The following is a 21,904-nucleotide window of genomic DNA, read 5'->3' on the forward strand; positions in this document are numbered from 1 at the left end:
AAAACTCCTCGTTAGAACATATTCTGATGCTTTTAATGAAGAGCTTACAATTTATATTAGGGACAAGATAATTTCAAGGCTTTGTCAATCTTTTGCTAGGTCTTTTGTTAGTGATGAAGAGTTTTCCAAGAATGTCTTGCTTAGAATAGTGGGTACAACCTTCAGAGGTGTTGCTGAGGTCACAAGGTGAGTGTCTCTTCCCTGACTGCTCATTAACAGTTTAAAGCAGTACATGGGACCTTTTCTTCTCTAGTCCTACCTTTTGAAGCCCCATTAATCCACATATATTTGGGAATGGGGGTTGGAGCTTGATACCCACTCCCAGAATTAGAACATTCCTTGTCATGAATCCTTCTAAGTAGGTCACTCAAGAGACATCACACTCCAGCGGGTCAGGCTACCTGAATATTCAAAACTGTGCTGGGTTTACTATTTTTTTTTTAAAACATGGTACATAGGGATATAAGGAGTAGTAAGTATAAAACAATATAATACATTCATGCCTGTAACAATATCACTGGAATTTTCATATCTTTTCATGGTTGTATGGTTTTGAGTTTGTGAGAGAAAGCCATCAGGGGCTACTTTCTCTCCTTCTTTTGGTAAAAGTCACCACAAAAATATAGTGACAGGGCTATGCAGCATTGTTCAAACAACTAGACGTCGAGTAGGAATGACAAACATTTGATGATTGCTTATAATAAATGAACTCTTTGCTGAAATAATAAGCAATGTCAACTGATCCTTAATTACTAGTGTCCAGACAAAATTTTAAAGAATATTACAAAATAAATTATAAAATGAACAATATTTGAGTTATAGCTAGGACTAATTTACTATACTTACCAGAAAGGTTAATGGCCCATAATGATTAAGGACATTGATCTTGGAGTCGGGAAGGCCTGATCTGGAATTCTGGTGTTTGACTTCCTTCTTCTGCAACCTTAGGTTTCTCAAACTGTGTCTTTCCAGTTTCCTTGTCCATAAATGGGGATAATAATGTATAACTCATCACGTTTTCTGTGAGGATTAAATAAATATATGTAATGTGATAAGGACAGTCTCTAGCACAAGGTGAAAACCAAGTAAATGACTTAACTAATTAGCAGTGTATTATGCTTTTAAAATCAGTCCTCGGGGCACCTGGGTGACTCAGTTGAGTGTCTGTCTTCAGCTCAGGTCATGATCCTGGGGTCCTGGGACCAACCCCTAAGCCCCATGTCAGGCTCTCTGCTAGAGGGAAGTCTGTTCGGCCCTCTGCCTCTGTATCTCTCTCCCCTCCCCCCTGTCCCCAGGGCTTCTAGGCTTGCTCTTTTAATTAAATAAATAAAATCTTTAAATCAGTCATTGGGAATCTCTATTATCCAAAATTGGTTCTAATTTTTAAATTTTAGTCCCCTAAGTTTTCAGAACTAAACACATATATTTAGAACAAAATACTTACAGTGACTTACACAGCACTTCCTATTTGGAAGCCAACTGCTCTGTACCCTTCACATACTTCACTCATTTAATCATTGCAACAATCCAACGATGTAGATACTCTGATCACCCCCATTTTACAGATGAGAAAACTGAAGCACAGAGAGGATAAATAACTTAAGATTACCCAGATAATTTCAACAGAGCCAGAATAGGAACCAATGATGTAGATACTCTGATCATCCCCATTTTACAGATGAGAAAACTGAAGCACAGAGAGGATAGATAACTTAAGATTACCCAGATAATTTCAACAAAGCCAGAATAGGAACCAGACAGTTGGCTCCAGAATTCGTGCTTTTACCCACTCATCTAAATATCCTGTCTTTTAGGGCCAGAAACAGAGATTGATTTATGATTATAATTATATTATAATATATAAATTATATAATATGTAAACATATACAAAATTATATTATAATTTAAACAAAACATATTGTTAAAAAATTTTAAAGCCTATATAAATCAACAATGAAATCCTCAGTACTCCTTCAACAGGGATTACCACAGCACAGTTTGCTCCTCCTAGCCCCTTTGAATGAATATTCTTATTTAGTGGATGCTCTGCATTTGAGATTTAAAATTCAACTTTTTCTAAAACTTTTCTAGAACAAATTGAAGTTTGCTTCTTATGAAGAAACTCTTTTTCTTTCCAATCTCTTAGCTTTTATAGAGTAAGAAAGTTCTTGTTTGTTTGTAAAAATCATCCTGAAAAGAAAACAAGCATCCAGTGCCAGGAACATGGAGAGTGGACAGTATGAGAAATTATGGTCATTCATTGGAAAAATAAAATTTTATTTATTTTTTATTGTTTTTTTTTTAGGGGTGGGAGGGGCAGAAGGAGAGAGAGAGAGAGAGAAAGAATCTTATGCTGACTCCATGCCCAGTGCAGAGCCCCATGTGGGGCTTGATCTCACAACTCTGAGATCATGACCTGAGTCTAAATCAAGAGTCAGACACATAACCAACTAAGCCATCCAGACACCTCTGAAAATTAAAATTTAAACCAAACTAAAAATAGACTGGGGAATTTGGCAGTGACTTGACACTGTGATAGAAATGGGTCTAAGAAACCCACCCCCCCTGCCCCCCCCGCTATGTATATACCAGACTAATGAGTTCTGGATTGTAAAAAATGAATTTGGGGGAAAGTATATGCCATTGTACAATTTAAAAATGTGGGGACTTCCAAAGTATATATTTCTGAAGTAACAGATCTTGTGAGTAAATATATTTATGATCCTATCATTAGGATCATAACTGTAACTGCATATACTGTTTATTTTTTATTTACTTAAACAATATCATATACCGTATTTCTGTTTAAAGCTTATTGTAACAGTTACCCTTAGGAAAATTAGAGTATTTCTGTTTTTCATTATTCCAAATAATTCTATGAGAATTAATTATCCTTGTGAGTGAATCATTTCACATCACTTATTGCCTAGGATAGCATTAACTACTGAGTGGAAAGCTCTGAACTTCAGTGCCTATTACCAAATAATTTTTCACAAAAGTTATGCCCATTTATACTTTTGCTAGACATAAAATTGTTTGCCTATATCACTGTACCTTGGCTGGTCTTAAATATTCTCGAGTAATTATATTTCATTTTTTAACTTGCAAATTATTATAAAATTAAATTGGCCATTCAACCTATTCAAAATTAGTTTTCTTCTGAGGATTATCTGCTTATGCCTATATTTCAATTAGGATGTTAACAGTATTTCTCAGTAATTTGTATTAGCTCTTTCTATATTATGGGTATATATATTTTAACTTTGGGAAATATTCTTCTAAGTTTGCCATTTTTTAAAGATTTTATTTATTTATTCATGAGAGACACAGAGAGAGAAAGAGGCAGAGACATAGGCAGAGGGAGAAGCAGGCTCCATGCAAGAGCCCCCACGTGGGACTCGATCCTGAGACCCCAGGATCACGCCCTGGGCTGAAGGCAGGCGCTAAACCACCGAGCCACCCAGGCATCCCAAGTTTGCCATTTTTTAAAGATTTTATTTATTTATACATGAGACACACAGAGAGAGAGGCAGAGACACGGGCAGAGGGAGAAGCAGGCTCCCTGCAGGGTGCCCGATGTGGGACTTGATCCCAGGATCCTAGGATCATGCCCTGAGCCAAAGGTAGATGCTCAACCCCTGAGTCACTGAGGTGTCCCACAAGCTTGTCATTTGTTATTTAAGTTTGCTTATGACATTTTTTCACATGTTTCAAAATCAAGGTATATAGTCCTTATTCATAAACATCATAACCAAATATTATATTTGCTTTAACAAGACAGATATTAATTTATTTTAATATATTTGTTTCAATAATGTATTTAATAAATTTAATTTGAGAGAACAGGTATAGTCTTCTAGACTACTATTACCAGCAATTAGCATCAAGGTACTGAAGGAAGAAAACATGGAGTTCTTAGAAGTGGTCAGAAGTTATTATTGTGATAAAGCCATCATATTATGCAAAAGACATATATATTTTTCTTCCCATCACCATTCTTACTAATACCTTATTACTTCTTTCTTTTTTTGTTGCATCTACATTCAAACTGCATTAAAAATCTTTTGTATCTACAATAGAATACTATTCAATCTTAAAAAGAAGAAAATTCTACCATTTGTGACATGAATGGAACCAAAGAGCATTATGCTAAGTGAAATAAGCCAGACAAAGACAATACTGCATGGTATCACACTTATATGCAGAATTAAAGAAAAAAGTCCAACTCCCAGAAACAGGAAATAAAATGGAAGTTACTAATGGTCAGGGAAGGGGGGAAATAGGGAGAGGTTGGTAGAAAAGTACATGCTTTCAGCTATAAGATGAATGAGGTCTGAGGATCTAATGTAAACCATGGTGACTATAGTTGATAATACTGTATTGTATAATTGAAATTTGCTAAGAAAATTAAATGTTCTCATAAAAAATGATAAATATGTGAGGGGATGGATGTGTTAAGTAACTATATGGGGGAGTCCTTTCACAATGTATGTGTATATCAAATCATCACAATGTACACTTTAAATATCTTACAATTTTATATGTCAATTATACCTTGATAAAGCTGAAATTGAAAAAAAAAAGATGAGTAGGTTCTGGGAATGTAATGTACAGCATGATGGTTACAGTTAAGAATAGTGTATTATATATTTGAAAGTCACTAAGAGAGTAGATCCTAAGTGTTCTTACCACAAAAAAAGAAATTATAATTATGTGAGGTGATAGAAGTATTAGCTAATGCTACTTGGTAATCATTTCTCAATATGTAAGTATGTCAAATCAACACATTGACTTAAACTTCAATAAAGCTGAAAAAAATCTTCTCTAGAATATGTCTATATTAGATTGTAATGCTGGAACTTCAATACCCTGCTTTTTCTGTCATTTCATTTCTTCTGTGCTATTTGGGTTAGAAGAAAATACAAAGGGGAAAAAATCCCTCAATGTTTCCATTGCATTTGAAAAGCAAATTAAGTATCCTGAGGGCTCTCCACCGTGGGACAGCATGGGGGTATTGTTAGCAGAGTGCATGTCACTCTGTACATGAACCTTGCATACATAATTCCCCCACGTGCTTAGAGAATAAGAACTTTTGACATGGAAAGGTCTGCAGAGACTGCTCATTATTTTGTTTCTGTTTGAAAATTAGGTAAGGGTCCTGACCAAAAGAAGATAGCACTTTGAAAAAAGAGCAGTCTCAGCAGGACATGATCTGGATCAGCTGGAGAGAGCAAGAGTCGTAGTCTTGACAAATAGGATCTCTGAACACAGATGAGCACTGTGTCCCGCCAGAGATGGCCAGAAGGTGATAGATGTTACTGAGAGTTGTTGCCATCTTGTTCTACTCTCGTCCAATCTTCAAATCCCAACTCAAATGCCCTTCTCTGTCCAGCTCTCTGCTCAGCTGTTACTGGCACACTTAGTCAAGGGAAACTGGGTGGTAAGCTCTCTAGAGAAAAGTGCAAATGACACCAGATTATCCCCTTGTTTTAGACGTGACTCCAAGTGCTTCCTTCAACTTTCCCTTTAGATTGCTTTCATGAAGGCCCAGGATAGATATACTAATGTCACTTCCTAATGGGGAAAACTGGGCTGATTAAAATAATACTGCAGATTAAATTTTATTCCTTTGAGATACTTTGTTTTGCATTGTTCAGAGTTTTAAAGGAGCATTTTTAATGTTGATTCACTTGGTGCATAGCAATATGTTTGGGGCACCTGGGTGGCTCAGTCAGTTAACTGTTCAACTCTTGATTTCGGCTCAGGTCATGATCTCAGGGTTATGAGATCCAGCCCTGAGTCTGTTTGAGATTCACTCTTTTCCTTTGCCTCTCCCCCTGCTCACGCACACTCTGTAAACAAACAAACAAATAAATAAAATCTTAAAAAAAAATTTTTTTTAATTTAAAGTAAAATTTTTTACTTTAAAAAGTAAACCTGGCAGTATCATTATATGTAATATTCATTTCCTCATCCAGATTTTGACCTACTGTAGTCCTTCTCTACTGGGATAGGGCTGAGGAGACAGAAATTCAACTTTAAAAAAAGAGTACTTCTGTAACTGTGTGTCCAGGGCCTCACTGTCATGTTTAGTCTCCAGTCCATCCCCAATGTGGTGATTTTTGCCTACAGAGCCGTTCTCATGCTCTGCAGATTAATCTGCTCTGATTGCATTTATTCTCTCATGCCAATCAGCAAGAACGTACTTCCACTATGCTTTACCAGTTTTCCAGGTAATAACATTCATTAAGTAGCCACCATTAGCCTAATGTACTATTACCATCAGGAACCAAAATAGAAAAATAGTCTAAAAGGCAACTCATTAAACACTCACTTCTTCCATGAAGCCTCTCTCCTGGTATCACCATCTATGGGCTATCCCTTAACACATTTCTGAAACTGCTAGATCATAACCATCATTTGGGGCTCTCTACTGAAAAAACACATAGTTCTACCCCCATCCTGGACAACACTGTTTCAGAGGGTTTGCAGAGGGTTTGCAGTGGGTTTGCCCCGGAATTTATATTTCAAAAAGGCCCAAACACATTAAACATATTGTATTAAAAAACCATCCCAGGTTGGGTCTTATGATCCAGCAAACATAGGAAACTATTTTAATTATTGCTTCACATGTTCTGCCTTAAGGATCTGATGATTTAATTACATCTTAAATCTCATCACTGAAGTGTGCCTTGTGGAGAGATTTCAAAGAAACAAGAAGGGCAGTTGGATTTTTTTTAAAGGTGGTCATAGGAACTGGAGTGTGAAAAGATAATTAAGTAGGAGAGACGGGAAAAGTGCTTCACAAAAGAAAAAGGGACAAAGTGGGAGCAAGTGGGGAGATGCAGCACTCTAACAGCCAAGCAGCATGATAATGACCTCCTTATTGGTCTGCCTGCCTCAGCCTCTGCACCCTCAAATCCCTCACAGCTGTCACAGTCATCTTCCTCTGGCCTCTCTTTGATTGCATTATTTCCCCTCTCAGAAAGTCCTGTACCAATGCCCAATTACCTCTTAAGCCAAATTAGCACTCTTAATCACAGGTGTCAAGGCCCTTCACCCCCTGGTTTCCTGTAGCTAATGGCCATCCTCACCCCCCACTCACCCCCACCTCCATCCCCCGCTCACACTGTCTCCCAGAGCTCCCAGGCTCTGTTTACCAGTCCTTGGATGAAACTTGTCAGCTTGCTCTTGGCAGAGCCCCATCAGGGCTTCATACCATTTCCCCTTCCTTCTCAGAAGACTATGTGCCTTTCTTATTTGAAGATACTGTTCAAAAGTCACTTTTTCATTGTTAGATTTCCCCTTCTCTTGTTCTGGACCAAGATGGCGTTACAGGTTCCCTCAGCTTGATGGAGCTTTAATCTTCCTGACTCTAGGACCATGATCTCCCTTTTCTTAGAGCATTTACTTTAGAAAACTAAAGTTATAAATTCTTTCTCAACTTCTTTGAAATGATGTAAATTTTCTCCCAGCTTCTTGCTGGTTTTACAACTCAAGAAGTGTCTTTCTTAAAGGACCAGGGAATCATGTCTTTGAAATGTAAACATCAAAGGAGATAGCACCCTTGTCTCCCAGTCTCTGTGTCAGATGAGGAGTAAGGAGTAGGAGCTTAACTTGATGGGCTAACAAACACAGATGGCCTCATCACAGAGGAAAACATTTGTAAGCTCAGCACAGTCCACAAATCCAACTGATCGACCTTCCACTATGTCCTCTAGAACCTTTCGACTAGCTCACCTTGATTCTCAGCAAACTCCCAACTTTTCTTTCTGTAGAATTGAGTTCAATCTCTCTCCCCTATTACAATAACTTGAATAAACTCTCCGTGACCTGTTTAGCTTTGTCCAGTGCAATTTTTGCTTGACATCACTTAACACCAGAAATGCAATAATTTGTATAAATACATAACCAATACATTTCAGAAAAGACAATGAATGTATGTCTATCACTGTATCTGCATATCAAAGGTGTAAAGCTTTTGAAGTTGGTGACCATCTCTCTCAGTACTACATTCTTCTGAACAGAAATCTCTGTTAAACCAAGGAAAGGGATAATGGAATCTCTCTATATGATTGGACTGTCATAGAAATGATGATAAGTTTTAAAAATTCTGAACACGGGCAGCCCCGGTGGCTCGGCGATTTAGCGCCGCCTTCAGTCCAGGGCCTGATCCTGGAGACCCGGGATTGATTCCCATGTCAGGCTCCCTGCATGGAGCCTGCTTCTCCCTCTGCCTGTGTCTCTGCCTCTGTCTCTCTCTCTGTCTTTCTCTGTCTCTTTCTCTATCTCTGTCTCTCATGAATAAATAAATAAAATCTTTAAAAAATAAATAAAAATTCTGAAGACATATTAAAACTTTTCTAATAAAAGACCAAAAAAAAAAAAAATCCATTCTCTTCTTTAAGGTCTGGAAAAAATTTCCTAGGCCAGAAAACGCATTTTCTTCTCAAAGCTACATGCTTCTGTGATTCTAAAAGTAGGGAAATTTGGGACGCCTGGGTGGCTCAGCGGTTGCGCACCTGCCTTTGGCTCAGGTCCTGATCTCGGGATCGAGTCCCACATCGGGCTTCCTGCATGGAGCCTGCTTCTCCCTCTGCCTGTGTCTCTGCCTCTCTTTCTCAGTCTGTGTCTCTCCTGAATAAATACATAAATCATAAATAAATAAACAAACAAATAAATAAATAAATGTAGGGAAATTTGCCCCATATGTGTTTTGGTGCACATCTGTTGCCCAGTTAGTAGAACCCCAGATTCTAGGTGTCTTGTTAGGAGAAAGTATTAAACAGAAACAGAATAAGGGTTTTAAAAGAGAAAAAAAATCAATATAACATACATACCTGAACATTTTATATGCAACATATGCACATAAATATAACTGTAGGCTTATATTGATTTTGTTGATTCATCAAGAGAAAAAATAAATAAATAAATAAAAATGCTTCTGTACCCCACAGTTTCTTCAAATAAACTTGGGAGAGGAATGTTATAAGTGTGAAAAATGCCCATCAACAGGAATATATATGTGTTCTTGTAAAAATATCTTTTGTAAGATTGTGTCAAGTTTAAAAATTTTTCATTTTATACCTTATCAATATGGTTTTTCTGTTAAATATGTGGGAAAGTTGTTAGTTAGGTAATTTGACTTAGAATGATGAAGATCCACAGTGTTTCTTTTCTGATATTCAACTTTTCCCGGGCCATCCTTGTTTTCTCCCAGTAGAGGCAAAGGACCACATGACTACATTTGCTATTGAGTTGGGAATGAGGGCTCATTAGTTTGTGGGGGACAGAGATTTTTCTTGGCAGTGCTCAATTGCCTTGGGGATCTCAAGTGCTCTCTGCAGCCAAAGGTGGTTTGAAACTACATTCTCTAAAAACTCCAAAGGGATCTCTGTGCCTGTCTTCCTTTTCCTGGGAATGTGAAGAATCAAACTCTACAAAAAGTATAGCCAATCAATTTATTTTTAACCTGAGAGCCTCTTGGGTTTTTTTGCTTGTTTGTTTTGGTTTTAGTTTTGGTTTTGGTTTTTTTTGTTTGTTTGTTTGTTTTTGAACACAGAACTCCTGGATTTTACATAAGTATAATTTTGGCTTCTAGGTATTGAATTGAAATGAAAAGATTGCCACATGAGTTGAAGAGAACCCTGGGATGTTGATTCAGTATCAGTTAGTTAATTTTCAGGACTTTGGTAAATCTTTAGACCCCGTTCTTAAACTAAAAAAGAGAGAATACTTAAGATCACTAAAAAGCTGTTGATGACATTTAACATTTATTTGCATATGGATGTGAAAGTATACATTTGAAAATCACTTCCAAAACTAGGAAGTGCAGGTCAAATTTGAACCAAACTGCTAATCTCTTGCATCAGGCCAAGATTATACAATTTTCTGTTATCATGTAAAATAGTCCCCCAACAATTTACAGAATAAACTGTTCTATGGCCAAGTTTATTAAACCTCTTAAAAAAAAAATGACCTCTAGTAAAAACTATTTCTGTTCTTTCCATTTCCTACCTAGAAATACAGATGGGAAATTGATTTTGTGGATGCATTTCATATTTTAAAGCTTAGTGAAAATCAAGTGAATCGAACTATTTATGAATAAGCTTAATATAAGAGATTGCAATTTATCACTTTGGGGGGGGCGGGATTTAAAAGATTTCTTTTTCCCTTAAGTTAAAACGCTGCTTATTTGAGGAGCCAAACTCCGATTGAGCACACTTTTTATATAGACATTTTAGGCCCTGTGAAGAGCTGAACCGTGTAAGCTATATTCTAAATTGTTAATGATATCACCTACCTCCTACCCCATCTCCTGCTGTGTCAGCCCCTCTTTGTTCTTTTGTCCCCTCTCCTTTCTCTAACTATTCTATATTGAGTCCACTGAAGCCTGACCACTTCAGGTGTGTTTCTAAGCCAGTCTTCTAAGTTGACCTTCCCTGAGTCAAGGCTTGAACTGGGTCTGTAAGAAAGGTTATATTTTGATTTCAAAGGTAAAGACCAGGGTGTTCATACGGGGGTTCAGTCATAAAAGCAAACCTTATCCCAGGAAATTAATGTGACCTGGGCAAAGCCACACTAGAATCCTATGCCTACTGCCCCACATTCCTTGCTACTGTACATATGCCTTCTGTAACACCACATTTCAATTAATGTTTTATAAAACTATGTAAGTAATTAATTTAATGGAATGCAATTGGGAGGACATATTTCTCCATTTCAAGAAATCTTGAGAATTTCTCAAACAGAAAAAATACTTTATATCAGGGATCTCTAGAACCTGAATATTTTTATTATCTTTGTACTGTTGTTTTCCTTGGAGAGAAGCTGTTGATTTGAGGAATTTGAAAGTTTCTGGAGGAGGAGCTTGTAAAATTTGCAAGAGAAATATTTCTGGGATTAAAAAGGTACCACAATACCAGTTTCTTCTTTCAGAGAATGGGGATGATGAGTTATAATCTTGGGAGTAAACCCAGGTGCTCCGAGGTCCTTGTGGCAGAGATAGACAATTATAGAGAAAGAAGATATTGCATAACTTTTCTGTTGCTGCTGTAACAAATTACCACAAATGCAGTGGTTTAAAACAACACAAATTTATTATCTTAGAGTTTTGTAGGTCAGGAGTCCCACATGGGTCTTACTGGCTAAAAATCAAGGCTACGATCAAAGGACTGTATTCCTTTGTGGAGATTCATTTGCCTTTTACAGCTTCTCAAGGTCCTTGATTCACTGTACCCTTCCTCCATCTTCAAAGTCTGTAATGACAAATTGAATCCTTCTCACACTGCCACTTCTGGGTTTCTGCAGCTACAAAGAGTTCTGTTTTAAAGGCTTTGTGATTAGATTGGGTTTACCTGGATAATCTGGGATAATCTCCCCATCTTGAGTTTCTTGACCTTAATCATATCAGCAAAGTCCTTTTTGCGGTCTAAAGTATTCACAGGTTCTGGGGATCAGGGTGTACACATCTTTAGGGGTCCATTATTCCATCTACCATCGGGATCATGGGCTACAGTTGGTTGTTAGGCAAGGATGAATGTAGACTCTTCATCTCTAGGACAATGTCCAAGGTGAGGTGAATGAGGTACTCTCTTCAAGTGAAAACTCTAAGCAGATGCCAAAACACAGTAATCAAAATAAATAATACTTTAAAATAATATTTTAAAAACTCAAAATTGTTAAGAAAGGTAGTCTCATGCATGCAGTCTTTGAGCCTCATCCAATCACATAAGAATGGGCCTTTGGCCTTGAATACATCCTTACTAAGAAATAAAGAGCCCACAAAGTCTGTGCCAAGGTTATCAACTTGTGTGGAAATATCTTTTCATATTTCAGATGTATGCTCCTTTGTTCTTCTTAAACATGTATGTCAGTGGCCTTAGGGACATCCCCAGATTCCAAAATTCTACAGGGAAAGGGGTGGGGTGCTACTATGGTATGAGAAGGGTACACAAGCTAGCTACTAGCCACGAAGGACTGATGGAACTGATAGAGCGTTGTTACTTCCAGTGTTACACTGTGTTGTTTTCCTTGGCAATTCCAAAGGCAAGATGCAATGGGCAGAAGTCTGGAGTTCTCCCCAGGAATGGTAACCAATGTATTGTATTCTGCTCCCTTAGGATTGATTCAGTGCACAGTGTTTGGTTTGACAAAAGTAAATGCAGAAAATCCAAGATGAACAAAATATCAAAATTTTAGGGAAACCTAGGTGGACAAAAGTAAATGTAGAAAATCCAAGATGAACAAAATATCAAAATTTTAGGGACACCTAGGTGGACAAAAGTAAATGCAGAAAATTCAATATGAACAAAATATCAAAATTTTAAGGACACCTAGGTGGCTCAGCTAGCTTTGCACCTGCCTTTGGCCCAGGACATGATCCTGGAGTCCCAGGATTGAGTCCCATATGGGGGTCCCTGCATGGAGCTTGCTTCTCCCTCTGCCTATGTCTCCGCCTCTCTCTCTGTGTGTGTCTCTCATGCATATATAAACAAAATCTTAAAAAAAAAATTAACTAAGGATGGGTTGTTGTTTGTTTGCTTTGTAGCCTTATATTATTATGCAAAGAGAACAGTCACCTCCACTTAGCCCACAGGTGAGGGTCTATAATAGTGTATAAAAAGATTAGGCAGTCCAGGGCTTTATGTGCCATCATGTTTTTGTCTGTAGAAATGTTATTAATTTTTTCTCACTTGGTTCAAAATATGGAAAAATATTTTGATAAATGTATGAAAGGGTGCACATTTTTCCTTTTGCCTCAGGCTATGGTAAGGTTTTGTGTGGCCCTACCATAAGCACCAGTGTTTGTGCTTTACCAGGCACTGTGTAGAAGCGGCCATATTAAAGTGGTCTTAATTTGTGGAAGCAAATCACAAGGCAGAAACGCTGGCTCCCAGGTCAGTTAAGTGAGGTATCCTTGAATAAATGAGATAAAAACTTGAAGAACTCCTGTATTCTGATAGGACTATGCATCAGTATTAATATCATGAACTATAGCAAGACCATCCCACACCGTAAGACTTGATTGGCAAAGCCATATTCCATGACCAGCAGTTATAGTAGCAGGTTTCCTTATTAACACCACATCAAGTCTCTGGCTTCCTATTTTTACTGTTTGGGGGTATTCTTCAAGCTCAAGAGCTCAAGATACCTTATCTGATTTATAGGCCCATCAGCAAAGAGGAAAACTGTGAAGATAACCCTTTAAAAAGAATTTTGAAATTCCTATCCTAGAGAGTTCTTGGTATCTCATGGCATAGTGATAAGAGACTAGAGTTATTAATCTTGTGTGATATGATTTAAGAATATTGCTGTGGAGCATTTCTTGCTTTTCAGGCTGGTATATATAGACCCTGTTTCCAGTCCTGTAATACATTTGTATCCAATTGCACAAAGACAAAAAGCAATAATGGGAGACATCAGCCTGTAAATCAATTCACCACTGGGACTTTTGAAAATTTTTCTCAATTTTTTTTTTTTTGTGGGTGAAAGGTAGAACAATTTATTATTTACATGTATAAAGAATGTGAAAATAGAAACCAGGATGAGTCACAGGCAGGAAGATGATTCCAGCTCAGTTGGTGATGATGACCTTGTCTACCCTGCAGTCTTCATAGCTCCCATCTGGCAGGTAGTGGCAAATGGTGACAGGGATCTTTTGGACTTTGAGCTTTTTCATGGTAATGAGCAAGGGATCTGAATCCCCCTCTAGCTCCACCATCACAGGTGTACACATTGCTATCTGGAGGGCTCAGGTGCCCAGCATGTATATGCCCATATATGGTCATATTTGGTCATATACGGTGTGGTGATTCACTTCTGGTTGGTCTGTGGTTGCTCTCCAGAGATGAGGATCTCCAGAGATTGAGGATCTCAATCTCTAAGCAAACACATAAGATATGTATTCAGCCTATCAACAGTTCCTGGAATTCTGATATGTGCACCAAATCTTCCTAGTCAATCTCACACTTCCTTTTTCTAAGGCACTTTCTCTTTATCCTTTATTTCTCTGTTAAATTTGTCTTGTCTTTGTTTTTCTGCAATTTGGTTATAATATGCTTAAGAATGATTTTCTTTGTATTTATCCTGTTTAGAGATTGCTGATCTTCCTGAAGCTGACATATTTCTCAGACCTGGGGAAATTTTTGCATTATTTTTTCTTTTTTTTTTCCCTATACCATTCTTTTTATTCTTTTCCTCTAAGGTTATCAGGTATCAAGACTATCAATATACTTGGTATGTCCTACAAGTCACAGATGATCTGTTAATTCTTTCAACCTTTTCCCTCTGTGTTCTACAGTGCACATAATTTTTATTGATCTATCTTTAAGGTCATTGATCTTTTATACTGCTGTGTCCAAGTGCTAGCAAGCACACCAGTAAGGTTTTTTTTTTTTAATTTCATATATTGTGCATTTTAACTCTAGAATTTCTTCTTTTAAAAAATGTTTTTCTCCTGAGATTCTGCATCTGCATTCTCATTCCATTCCATTCTTTTCCCTCTAAGTCCTTAGACATATTTATAAATATATCTTTTAAAGTCTTTGTCTGCTATTTCTAACACCTAGGGCATTTTGATTTTCCTTTCTATTGACCAACTTTTACTCTCGATTATAGGTCAGAGTTCCTACTTCTTCACTTGTCTGGTAATTTTTATTGTATGCTGGACACTGTAGATTTCATACAGTAAGGAATCAGTCTCCGTTTAGAGACTGTTGAATTTTGTTGTGATAGATAGCCAAAATACTGGCACAATTTCTTAATACTCTCATGGTTGGTCTTTTAATGTTTTGTTAGGGTGAGTCCATTTCTGTACTGTCCTTAGTGTTGTCCTAGGGTATGACCTTTCATCAGGGCATGATATTTTTGAATCCCCAAGTGAATGCCTGAGGTGCTCACCGAGATTTTACTTTTGCTGGGCCAGAATTCCAACATCTCCCAGAAATGCATGACCATCAATATCTCTGCTCAGCTTTTAGTCTGATTGCAGTGATTTTCTGGTTGGCTTCCTGATATTTCTCACTTTGTATGACATCTTAGTTCTTAGACATCGACCTAAGCAGAAGCCCCATGCAACCTTTTGCTATTTTTGCCCTAAGCAAAGCTTCCTCCTAATACCCTGCCCTGTAACTTTCAGCCAACTCAGCAGCACTGAACTCCTATTTCTGTTTCCTCAGCTCAGTGAGACTCCTGCTCTCCAATTCAGCTTCACTATTCTGTGCTGAGGCCAGGAAATTGCCCTAAGACAGAAAGCTTAAGCTAGCATGGGGCTAATTTCATGCACTGACTGATATATAATAAAAGTGATGAGTTTTATAGTTGTTTATGGTGGTAGGGTAAGATGAAAATCAATTGCTCACTCACAGCCCAAAGCAGATTTCTGTTGTATTTGGACGTTATTGCTTATCACGTAAACTTTGGGAGTCAGGAGCCTGACCTTAGCTCTCGACTGTGTTGTCTACAGCAAATGCACAACCTGGGAAAAGTTAAGAATTATAGGAACCATCTTTGTACTTAAGAATAAAGAGAAGCAGAGAATCAGATGTGAGAGAACACAGCAAAAACTTAATTCCTTTCACTTACCGTCACTGTCTTTTCTTTCCTTTTCTTTCTAGAAAATCCTATCTTCTTCATTCAGAGCTCTCTGCTGATCTCCCTACTCTTCTACAATTCCTACACTAGAATCTTATTTCCCAGATCTTGGTCTGAACTAATTTTCTACTTCTTACATTGACATCTTAGATTTTAACTATTTTGGCATTTGACCTCTGACCAGTTTACTGCAAATTTTCTTGCACAGTTAAGCTTAAACCACCTTTAAACCCTCAGGTAATGTCTTGGGGGGTGAGCCTATGCTCATGTGTGGGTTCCTGTACTCCAGATCCCTGACTCACTCTCTCGGAGTCTTTGTTGTTTGTTTGTTTTAAGACTTTATTTATTTTTTTTGAGAGAGAGAAAGAGTGAGAGAGAGAGAGAGAGAGAGATATCACAAGCAAGGGGAGGGGTAGAGGGAGAGGCAGAGCAGGGAGCCCAATGTGGAACTTGATCCCAGGACCTTGTGATCATGACCTGAGCTAAAGGCAGATACTTAAGGGGTGGGGGTGAATGGGTGACGGGCACTGAGGGAGGCACTTGATGGGATGAGCACTGGGTGTTATTCTGTAAGTTGGCAAATTGAACACCAATAAAAAATAAATTTATTATTTAAAAAAAGGCAGATACTTAACCAACTGCGCTTCCCAGGTGCTCTCTCAGAGTCCTTGTTAACATCAACTCTTTTCCTTGACCACATTTGCCTGTAAAGTTGGATCCTCTAAAATGATACTGTCCAATTTATAAAATGCAGCTAAATTTGGTATGTCACATGATTTTTTTCTGGGGCAGTCTGTATGGCTGGGGTAGATAAAAGGAAAACAAGCCCTTCAGATCATTCTAGTATACCCTAAATCTTGAGAGCTATTGCTGTAGGCAAAAGTATACAAGACACAGTCTTTCATTTCTTTATATCTGCTCCCAATCCCCCATGCTAAAGAGAATATTACTTGGCTTCTTCCAGGTTATGACTTGCTTGTTTCCTTCCATACTCCTTATTGCTTTGTACTGATCACTCAAATTACTCTAAATTAGAATGAGAGGTTGTTAGCTTAGTATATGTAATTTTATTTATGTAAAACAATTCTATGAATGTGTACAGAATTTTTGAGAATTATGGTACCTTAACAATCTTGAATCTCTAAAACTGTTAGCGTATGCTTTATTAATGATTTCTCACTATTACCTGTCACATAGATAAGACACCCTAAAGATGTGGACAAGTTGATAGCACTCTCACTGTAACTTTACATATTTCTCTGAATTTAGAGAAGTATATCAGAATATACATGATTAAGTGAGACATTACTATAAGGATATTCCTAAACTCATTACTATTTACATGAAGATAATTTATAAAAGTCATTATTTTAGCATTAGTAACATATTGCTTACCTCTAAAATAATGTCAGGCCAGTTTAGCCTGACATCAAGGTTGAGGACCAGTCCTACAAAGAATCTTTGTAGAGAACCATACTGGGAGCATTTATGGACTTTGCAATGTAATACTGCTTTTCATCTCCTTTCTGAAAGCTACTGCAGTTTGTCCAGGGAAGTAGGAAGAGGAAAATCATGCCTTTTGTCCATGCTTTTGTCTATAGTAATAGTTCTCAAATGTAGGGTGTACTACAATGACCTGAAAGGATTGTCAAAATACAGACTGCTTGGCTCTGCCCTCAGTTTCTGATTTAGTAGGTGTGAGATAGGGCCTGAGAATGTGCATTTCTATCAAGGTTCCTGGGTGATGTTGAGAACCACCATCCTAAGATTTTCAGAGTCTCTAACGCCTGAGAATCCCCTGGAACTGATTCTTATTTTAGATACTTATGAAATATATTGCTAGTGACTCAGCTTTGGCTGACCTTCTGTGGCATTGCCAAAATCACTTAATGCTTCTGTGTTTCTATATCAATGTCTGCAAGATGGAATATGTCATGTAAGGCTTAATGACGCTCAGGCTCACATGAATAGTGCTATGGATTTGCAAGTGCTTATTCTAAAGTATTATTTTGCAGACTTGGAAAATTCCCTAGAGAAGTTATGGTTAAGACTCCATACAGAAATTGAAATCCCTCTTTGGCTTCAAAATCACTTACTGTGGAGCATTGGCTTATTTGGAGAAAAAAAAAAGTCAGCTTTTTTGTTATCTCAGCCTCCATGAAGTTATAGCTAAAAATAATTTTTAAAGTTAAATTGTCATTAAATCCTAATGCTTATTGATGCATTTGGTCAAATTTTGCAATATTTGAGGAATTTAATTAGGAAAATTAAAACTAATTTTTTAAAGTAGTAGGTATAAAATTTTTTTTAAATATCAAGGATATTATTAATTATTAACTGGAAAATAGTTTGTTTCATTTGAAAGCAAAACACTGATTTGATAACGTCACATTACATTGTAAGTTTCTTTGGGTTAGAGTCCTGCAATGCAAAAATTCTATTTTATCTCCAAAGTACCAGCCTTGACAAATGTTTACTCTTAGCATTTTGTGTCCTTAGAGTAATAACTCACTTGAGACTTAACTTTCTTATCTGATATTGTTGATAATGCAGCACCATACTCAAGAAAATTGTTTTAAAGCCTTAACAGGGTTATGTAGTGAAAGTATTTTGGGACAATGTGGGTCATTAGACATTTGAAGTCTTATCCATTAAGTATATATTTAGGATCTGCAATAATTAGACAAACAGAATTTTTAATGGATTATTGCTCTTCTTAGGAAGTAAGGGAAATCTCCATGCCAGATCAACAAAACAAAATGACAGTTAAAAAATAAAACAAAAGAGCAGTGAGCTAAATATAAAAGAGGGGGGAAAACCCAGAGGTGAAATTCAAGGTTGTCTAGGCAAAAGTAGGTATCAGTTTTGTGAATGAGAATAAGCCTTGGGTAAGTAGCAGTAGAAGAGATGAACCCGAGAGTCTTATTATTTAGGGCCCTTGAAGTGGGATAAGGTGTCCTAGCTTAGTAGTAATTTTTGACTCTCTGCAGACATAAGTACAAATCTCCTCTGAATATAAATATGCCCATATTAGACACTTAGCACTCCCACAGAATAAATTCAACAAAATAAGTTCATAGTAAAAATGTCCAAAGAAACTAGCCACCATGAGAGATTTGGAAGGACAGCAAACAACAGATATGTGTTCCCAAGGACTTCAAACATTAGAATTTGCAAATATGCCAATTGTATATATGCAACCCTAAATTTTTAAAAGTAAAAATGGAATAAAAAATTAGGAAACAAGAATATATAAAAATAGCCAGGCATATTTGAAAATCATCCAAATAAAAAATGTAAATGGTGAAATTAAGAGCTCAATGGATATCTTTACCAGAGTTAATGCCACTTAAGGGAGACTGAACTAAAATATAAATCTAAATAAGTACTCCAAAAAGCATTACAGAAAGAAAGGGAGGTGGAATTTAAAAGTTCCATAATTATGGAAACTAGAAGAAGAAAAAAACTAAGATGTATCTAAATTGAAGAAATAGTTAAAAACATAATGGCTAACAAAATTTCACATTTGATAAAATACAGAAATCTACCAACACAGTAATCTCATTTTATTCCAACTAGGATAAATAAAAAATAGCATGTAAATTTTTTGCAATATGGTAGAATATTAATGGCAAAGAAAGAATCTTGATAATAGCCAGAAAGAGAATACATATTATGCATAAAGGAGGAACAATTACATTTATAGCAGATTTTTTTTTATAGCAATAATAGATGCCAAAAGGTAGTAGGGGTATATCTTCAATATGCAGGGAGAAATTAAGACTTATCAAAACTAGGTTTTATTTTATTTTTATTTTTTTAAAATATTTTACCCATTTATTCATGAGACACACACACACACACACAGAGAGAGAGAGAGAGAGAGAGAGAGAGAGAGAATGGCACAGGCAGAGGGACAGGCACAGGCAGAGAGTCCCCAGGAGGGACTCAATCCTGGGACTCCAGGATCACGCCCTGGGCTGAAGGTGGCGCTAAACCCCTGAGCCGCCCAGGCTGCCCAAAACTAGGTTTTAAACTCAAGAGTAAGGGACGCCTGGGTGGCTGTGGGTTAAAGGTCTGACTCTTGGTTTGCAGTTGTGGATCGAGCCCCTTACCCGGCTCTGTGCTCTCTTGCTTCAGATTCTCTCCCCCTTTTCCTCCCACTGACGCGCTCTTCTCTCCCTCTCTCTCTCTCTCTCTAATGAAGAAATAAAATCTGAAAAAAAAAAAAACCAGAGTAAAATCAAAGTATTTAAAATAAATAAAAACTGATAGAATATACCATTAAAGGATCTTCACCTTTTATTAAGCTATATTTTAGGGGAACAAATGAAGGCCTGAATTGGCAGAAAAAATAATGAGCAAAGAAAGAAGAGCTATTTAAAGAAATCTAAAAGAAAAGATGAAAAACAAGATAAAAATACCTGTATAAAATATTAATTTTTATAACACCTAATTTGGGAGTTAAAAAGATATAACTAACCTACTACAAAACAATGGTATGTTAGGAAGAAGTGATTGAAATCAAATTAATTCTGAAACTCTTGTTTGTTTGGTTTCTTTGGAAAGGATAAAATATTAAATTTAGACTTTAATATTTATGATAAAAATTTAAAAATATTTATCAAAAAACAGAAGTGGAACATACAACCTCCAAACAAATAGAGGGAGGCATTACAATGAGAAAAATAAATAAACAAACCAACTGAATCTCAATTATGACATATTCTCTAAAGGAAAAGAAGATAATGGGACAAATAAGCACAAAGTCAAAATAGAAACAAAAACTCATACACTAAGAATTTTATCATTCAGCTATTGCCACAAATTTCTTAACAAATCATTCCACAACTCAGTGAATTAACGCATAAGCATCCATGCTCATGGGTCTTTAGATGGATTGAGGATTGGTAGTCAAGGCGTGCCTGAGCTAAATGGTTTGGATCTGCTCCATATGTCTCTCATCCTCCTCCAAAACCTGCTGGCTAACCTAGGGATGTTTTCCTCATGGCTACAACAGAGAAACACACAAGCATAATTCAGTCCTATGCTGCATTAAATCAGCTACATCCTATTTGCCAAATCATATTGTATGGCCAATGACAAAATCAATGGAATGGGCAAGTATTCTTCTTCCATGATATGAAGGTAACAACGTAAATATTTATAAACAACAATCAGATACAAAGAGCAATACATGTAATTACATTAAATTCACAAGTTATTTACATCTTAAATAAAAATGTAATGATTTCCCAGTTATAGCAATTTAACTACTACCAGTTAAAAGAGATTATCAGATTGAATTTAAGAGAAACATAGGAACCTGGAGAGACTGACCATAAAAAAATGGAAAAAAAAAAAAAAGATAACCAGGAACATGCTAAACAAAATAAAACAAGAAGTAGTGAATGATTACTTTTGGGAGTACAGAGGGATAGTGATTGATAAGGAATACCAAGGGGCTTCTGGGGAACTGGTAATATTCTATTGCTCAATTCAGTGAATGTAATATAACCAACTCTTGATTTCATCTCAGGTCATGGTCTCAGGGTCATGAGATTAAGCCCCATGTCAAGCTCCATGTTCTGCAGGGAGTTTGAGATTCTTTCCCTCTTTCTTTCTCTGCCCCTCCTCTGCTTGCCCTTGCTTTCCCTCTCTCTTTCTCTCTAAAATAAATCATTCCTTTTTAAAATGGAACTACAAAAAAGTAAAACATGAAGCATTAATAAGGATAAAGTAGATCCCTGTAGCACTGTAAAGAGTTCAATTTACCAGAAAAATATAACAGTTTTAAACTTTTGATGAATCTGTCTAAAGAGCACCAAGACATATAAAAACAGAATATGACAGAACTCCAAGGGAAATTTACAAATCCACAAATTCCTCTTATCTTTGGTTATTTTTAGGACAAGCAGAAGAAAAAATGTAACAATATGGAGCATTTGAACAAAGCAACAGCAAGCTTGATTTAATGGGCATTCATGGAACCATATTGCCAGTAACTGGAGAATATACATTCTTCTGCATTACACATGAAGCTTTACATATGAGGCCCTTATGCATTTCAAAGAATAGTATCATCTAGATCTCATACTCTTAAGATGGAGATCATACATTAAAGGATAAAGTTTGCAATCATCATCTCTTTGGAAAGTAACAAATACCTAGAGCAGAATAGTAATAAAACTACCACATAATAAAGAATACTGAATATTTTGAAGGTGATATGTGCTAAAAATAGAAAAAAAAGGAAAGGCTGAAAATTAATTTGCTGATTATTAAACTTAAGATTTAGAAACAAATCAAC

General features: G+C 36.7%; 2 long non-coding RNA genes across 2 annotated transcripts in view; one reads left to right on the plus strand and one right to left on the minus strand.

Annotated features, from left to right (window-relative positions):
• LOC144288902 (uncharacterized) overlaps positions 1-1,576 on the minus strand; it is a 28,011-nt gene extending 26,435 nt beyond the window's left edge. The window contains exons 1-2 of the long non-coding RNA XR_013356964.1: positions 1,445-1,576; positions 847-1,020 (exon numbers count right to left, since the gene is read on the minus strand). This is a non-coding gene — a long non-coding RNA (uncharacterized LOC144288902). The remainder of the gene's footprint in view (positions 1-846; positions 1,021-1,444) is intronic.
• Positions 1-21,904, plus strand: part of LOC144288903 (uncharacterized) — a 69,529-nt gene that overhangs the window by 42,500 nt on the left and 5,125 nt on the right. The window lies entirely within an intron of this gene.

Source organism: Canis aureus, chromosome 18 (assembly GCF_053574225.1).
Source record: "Canis aureus isolate CA01 chromosome 18, VMU_Caureus_v.1.0, whole genome shotgun sequence".
NCBI classification, from domain to species: Eukaryota; Metazoa; Chordata; class Mammalia; order Carnivora; family Canidae; genus Canis; species Canis aureus.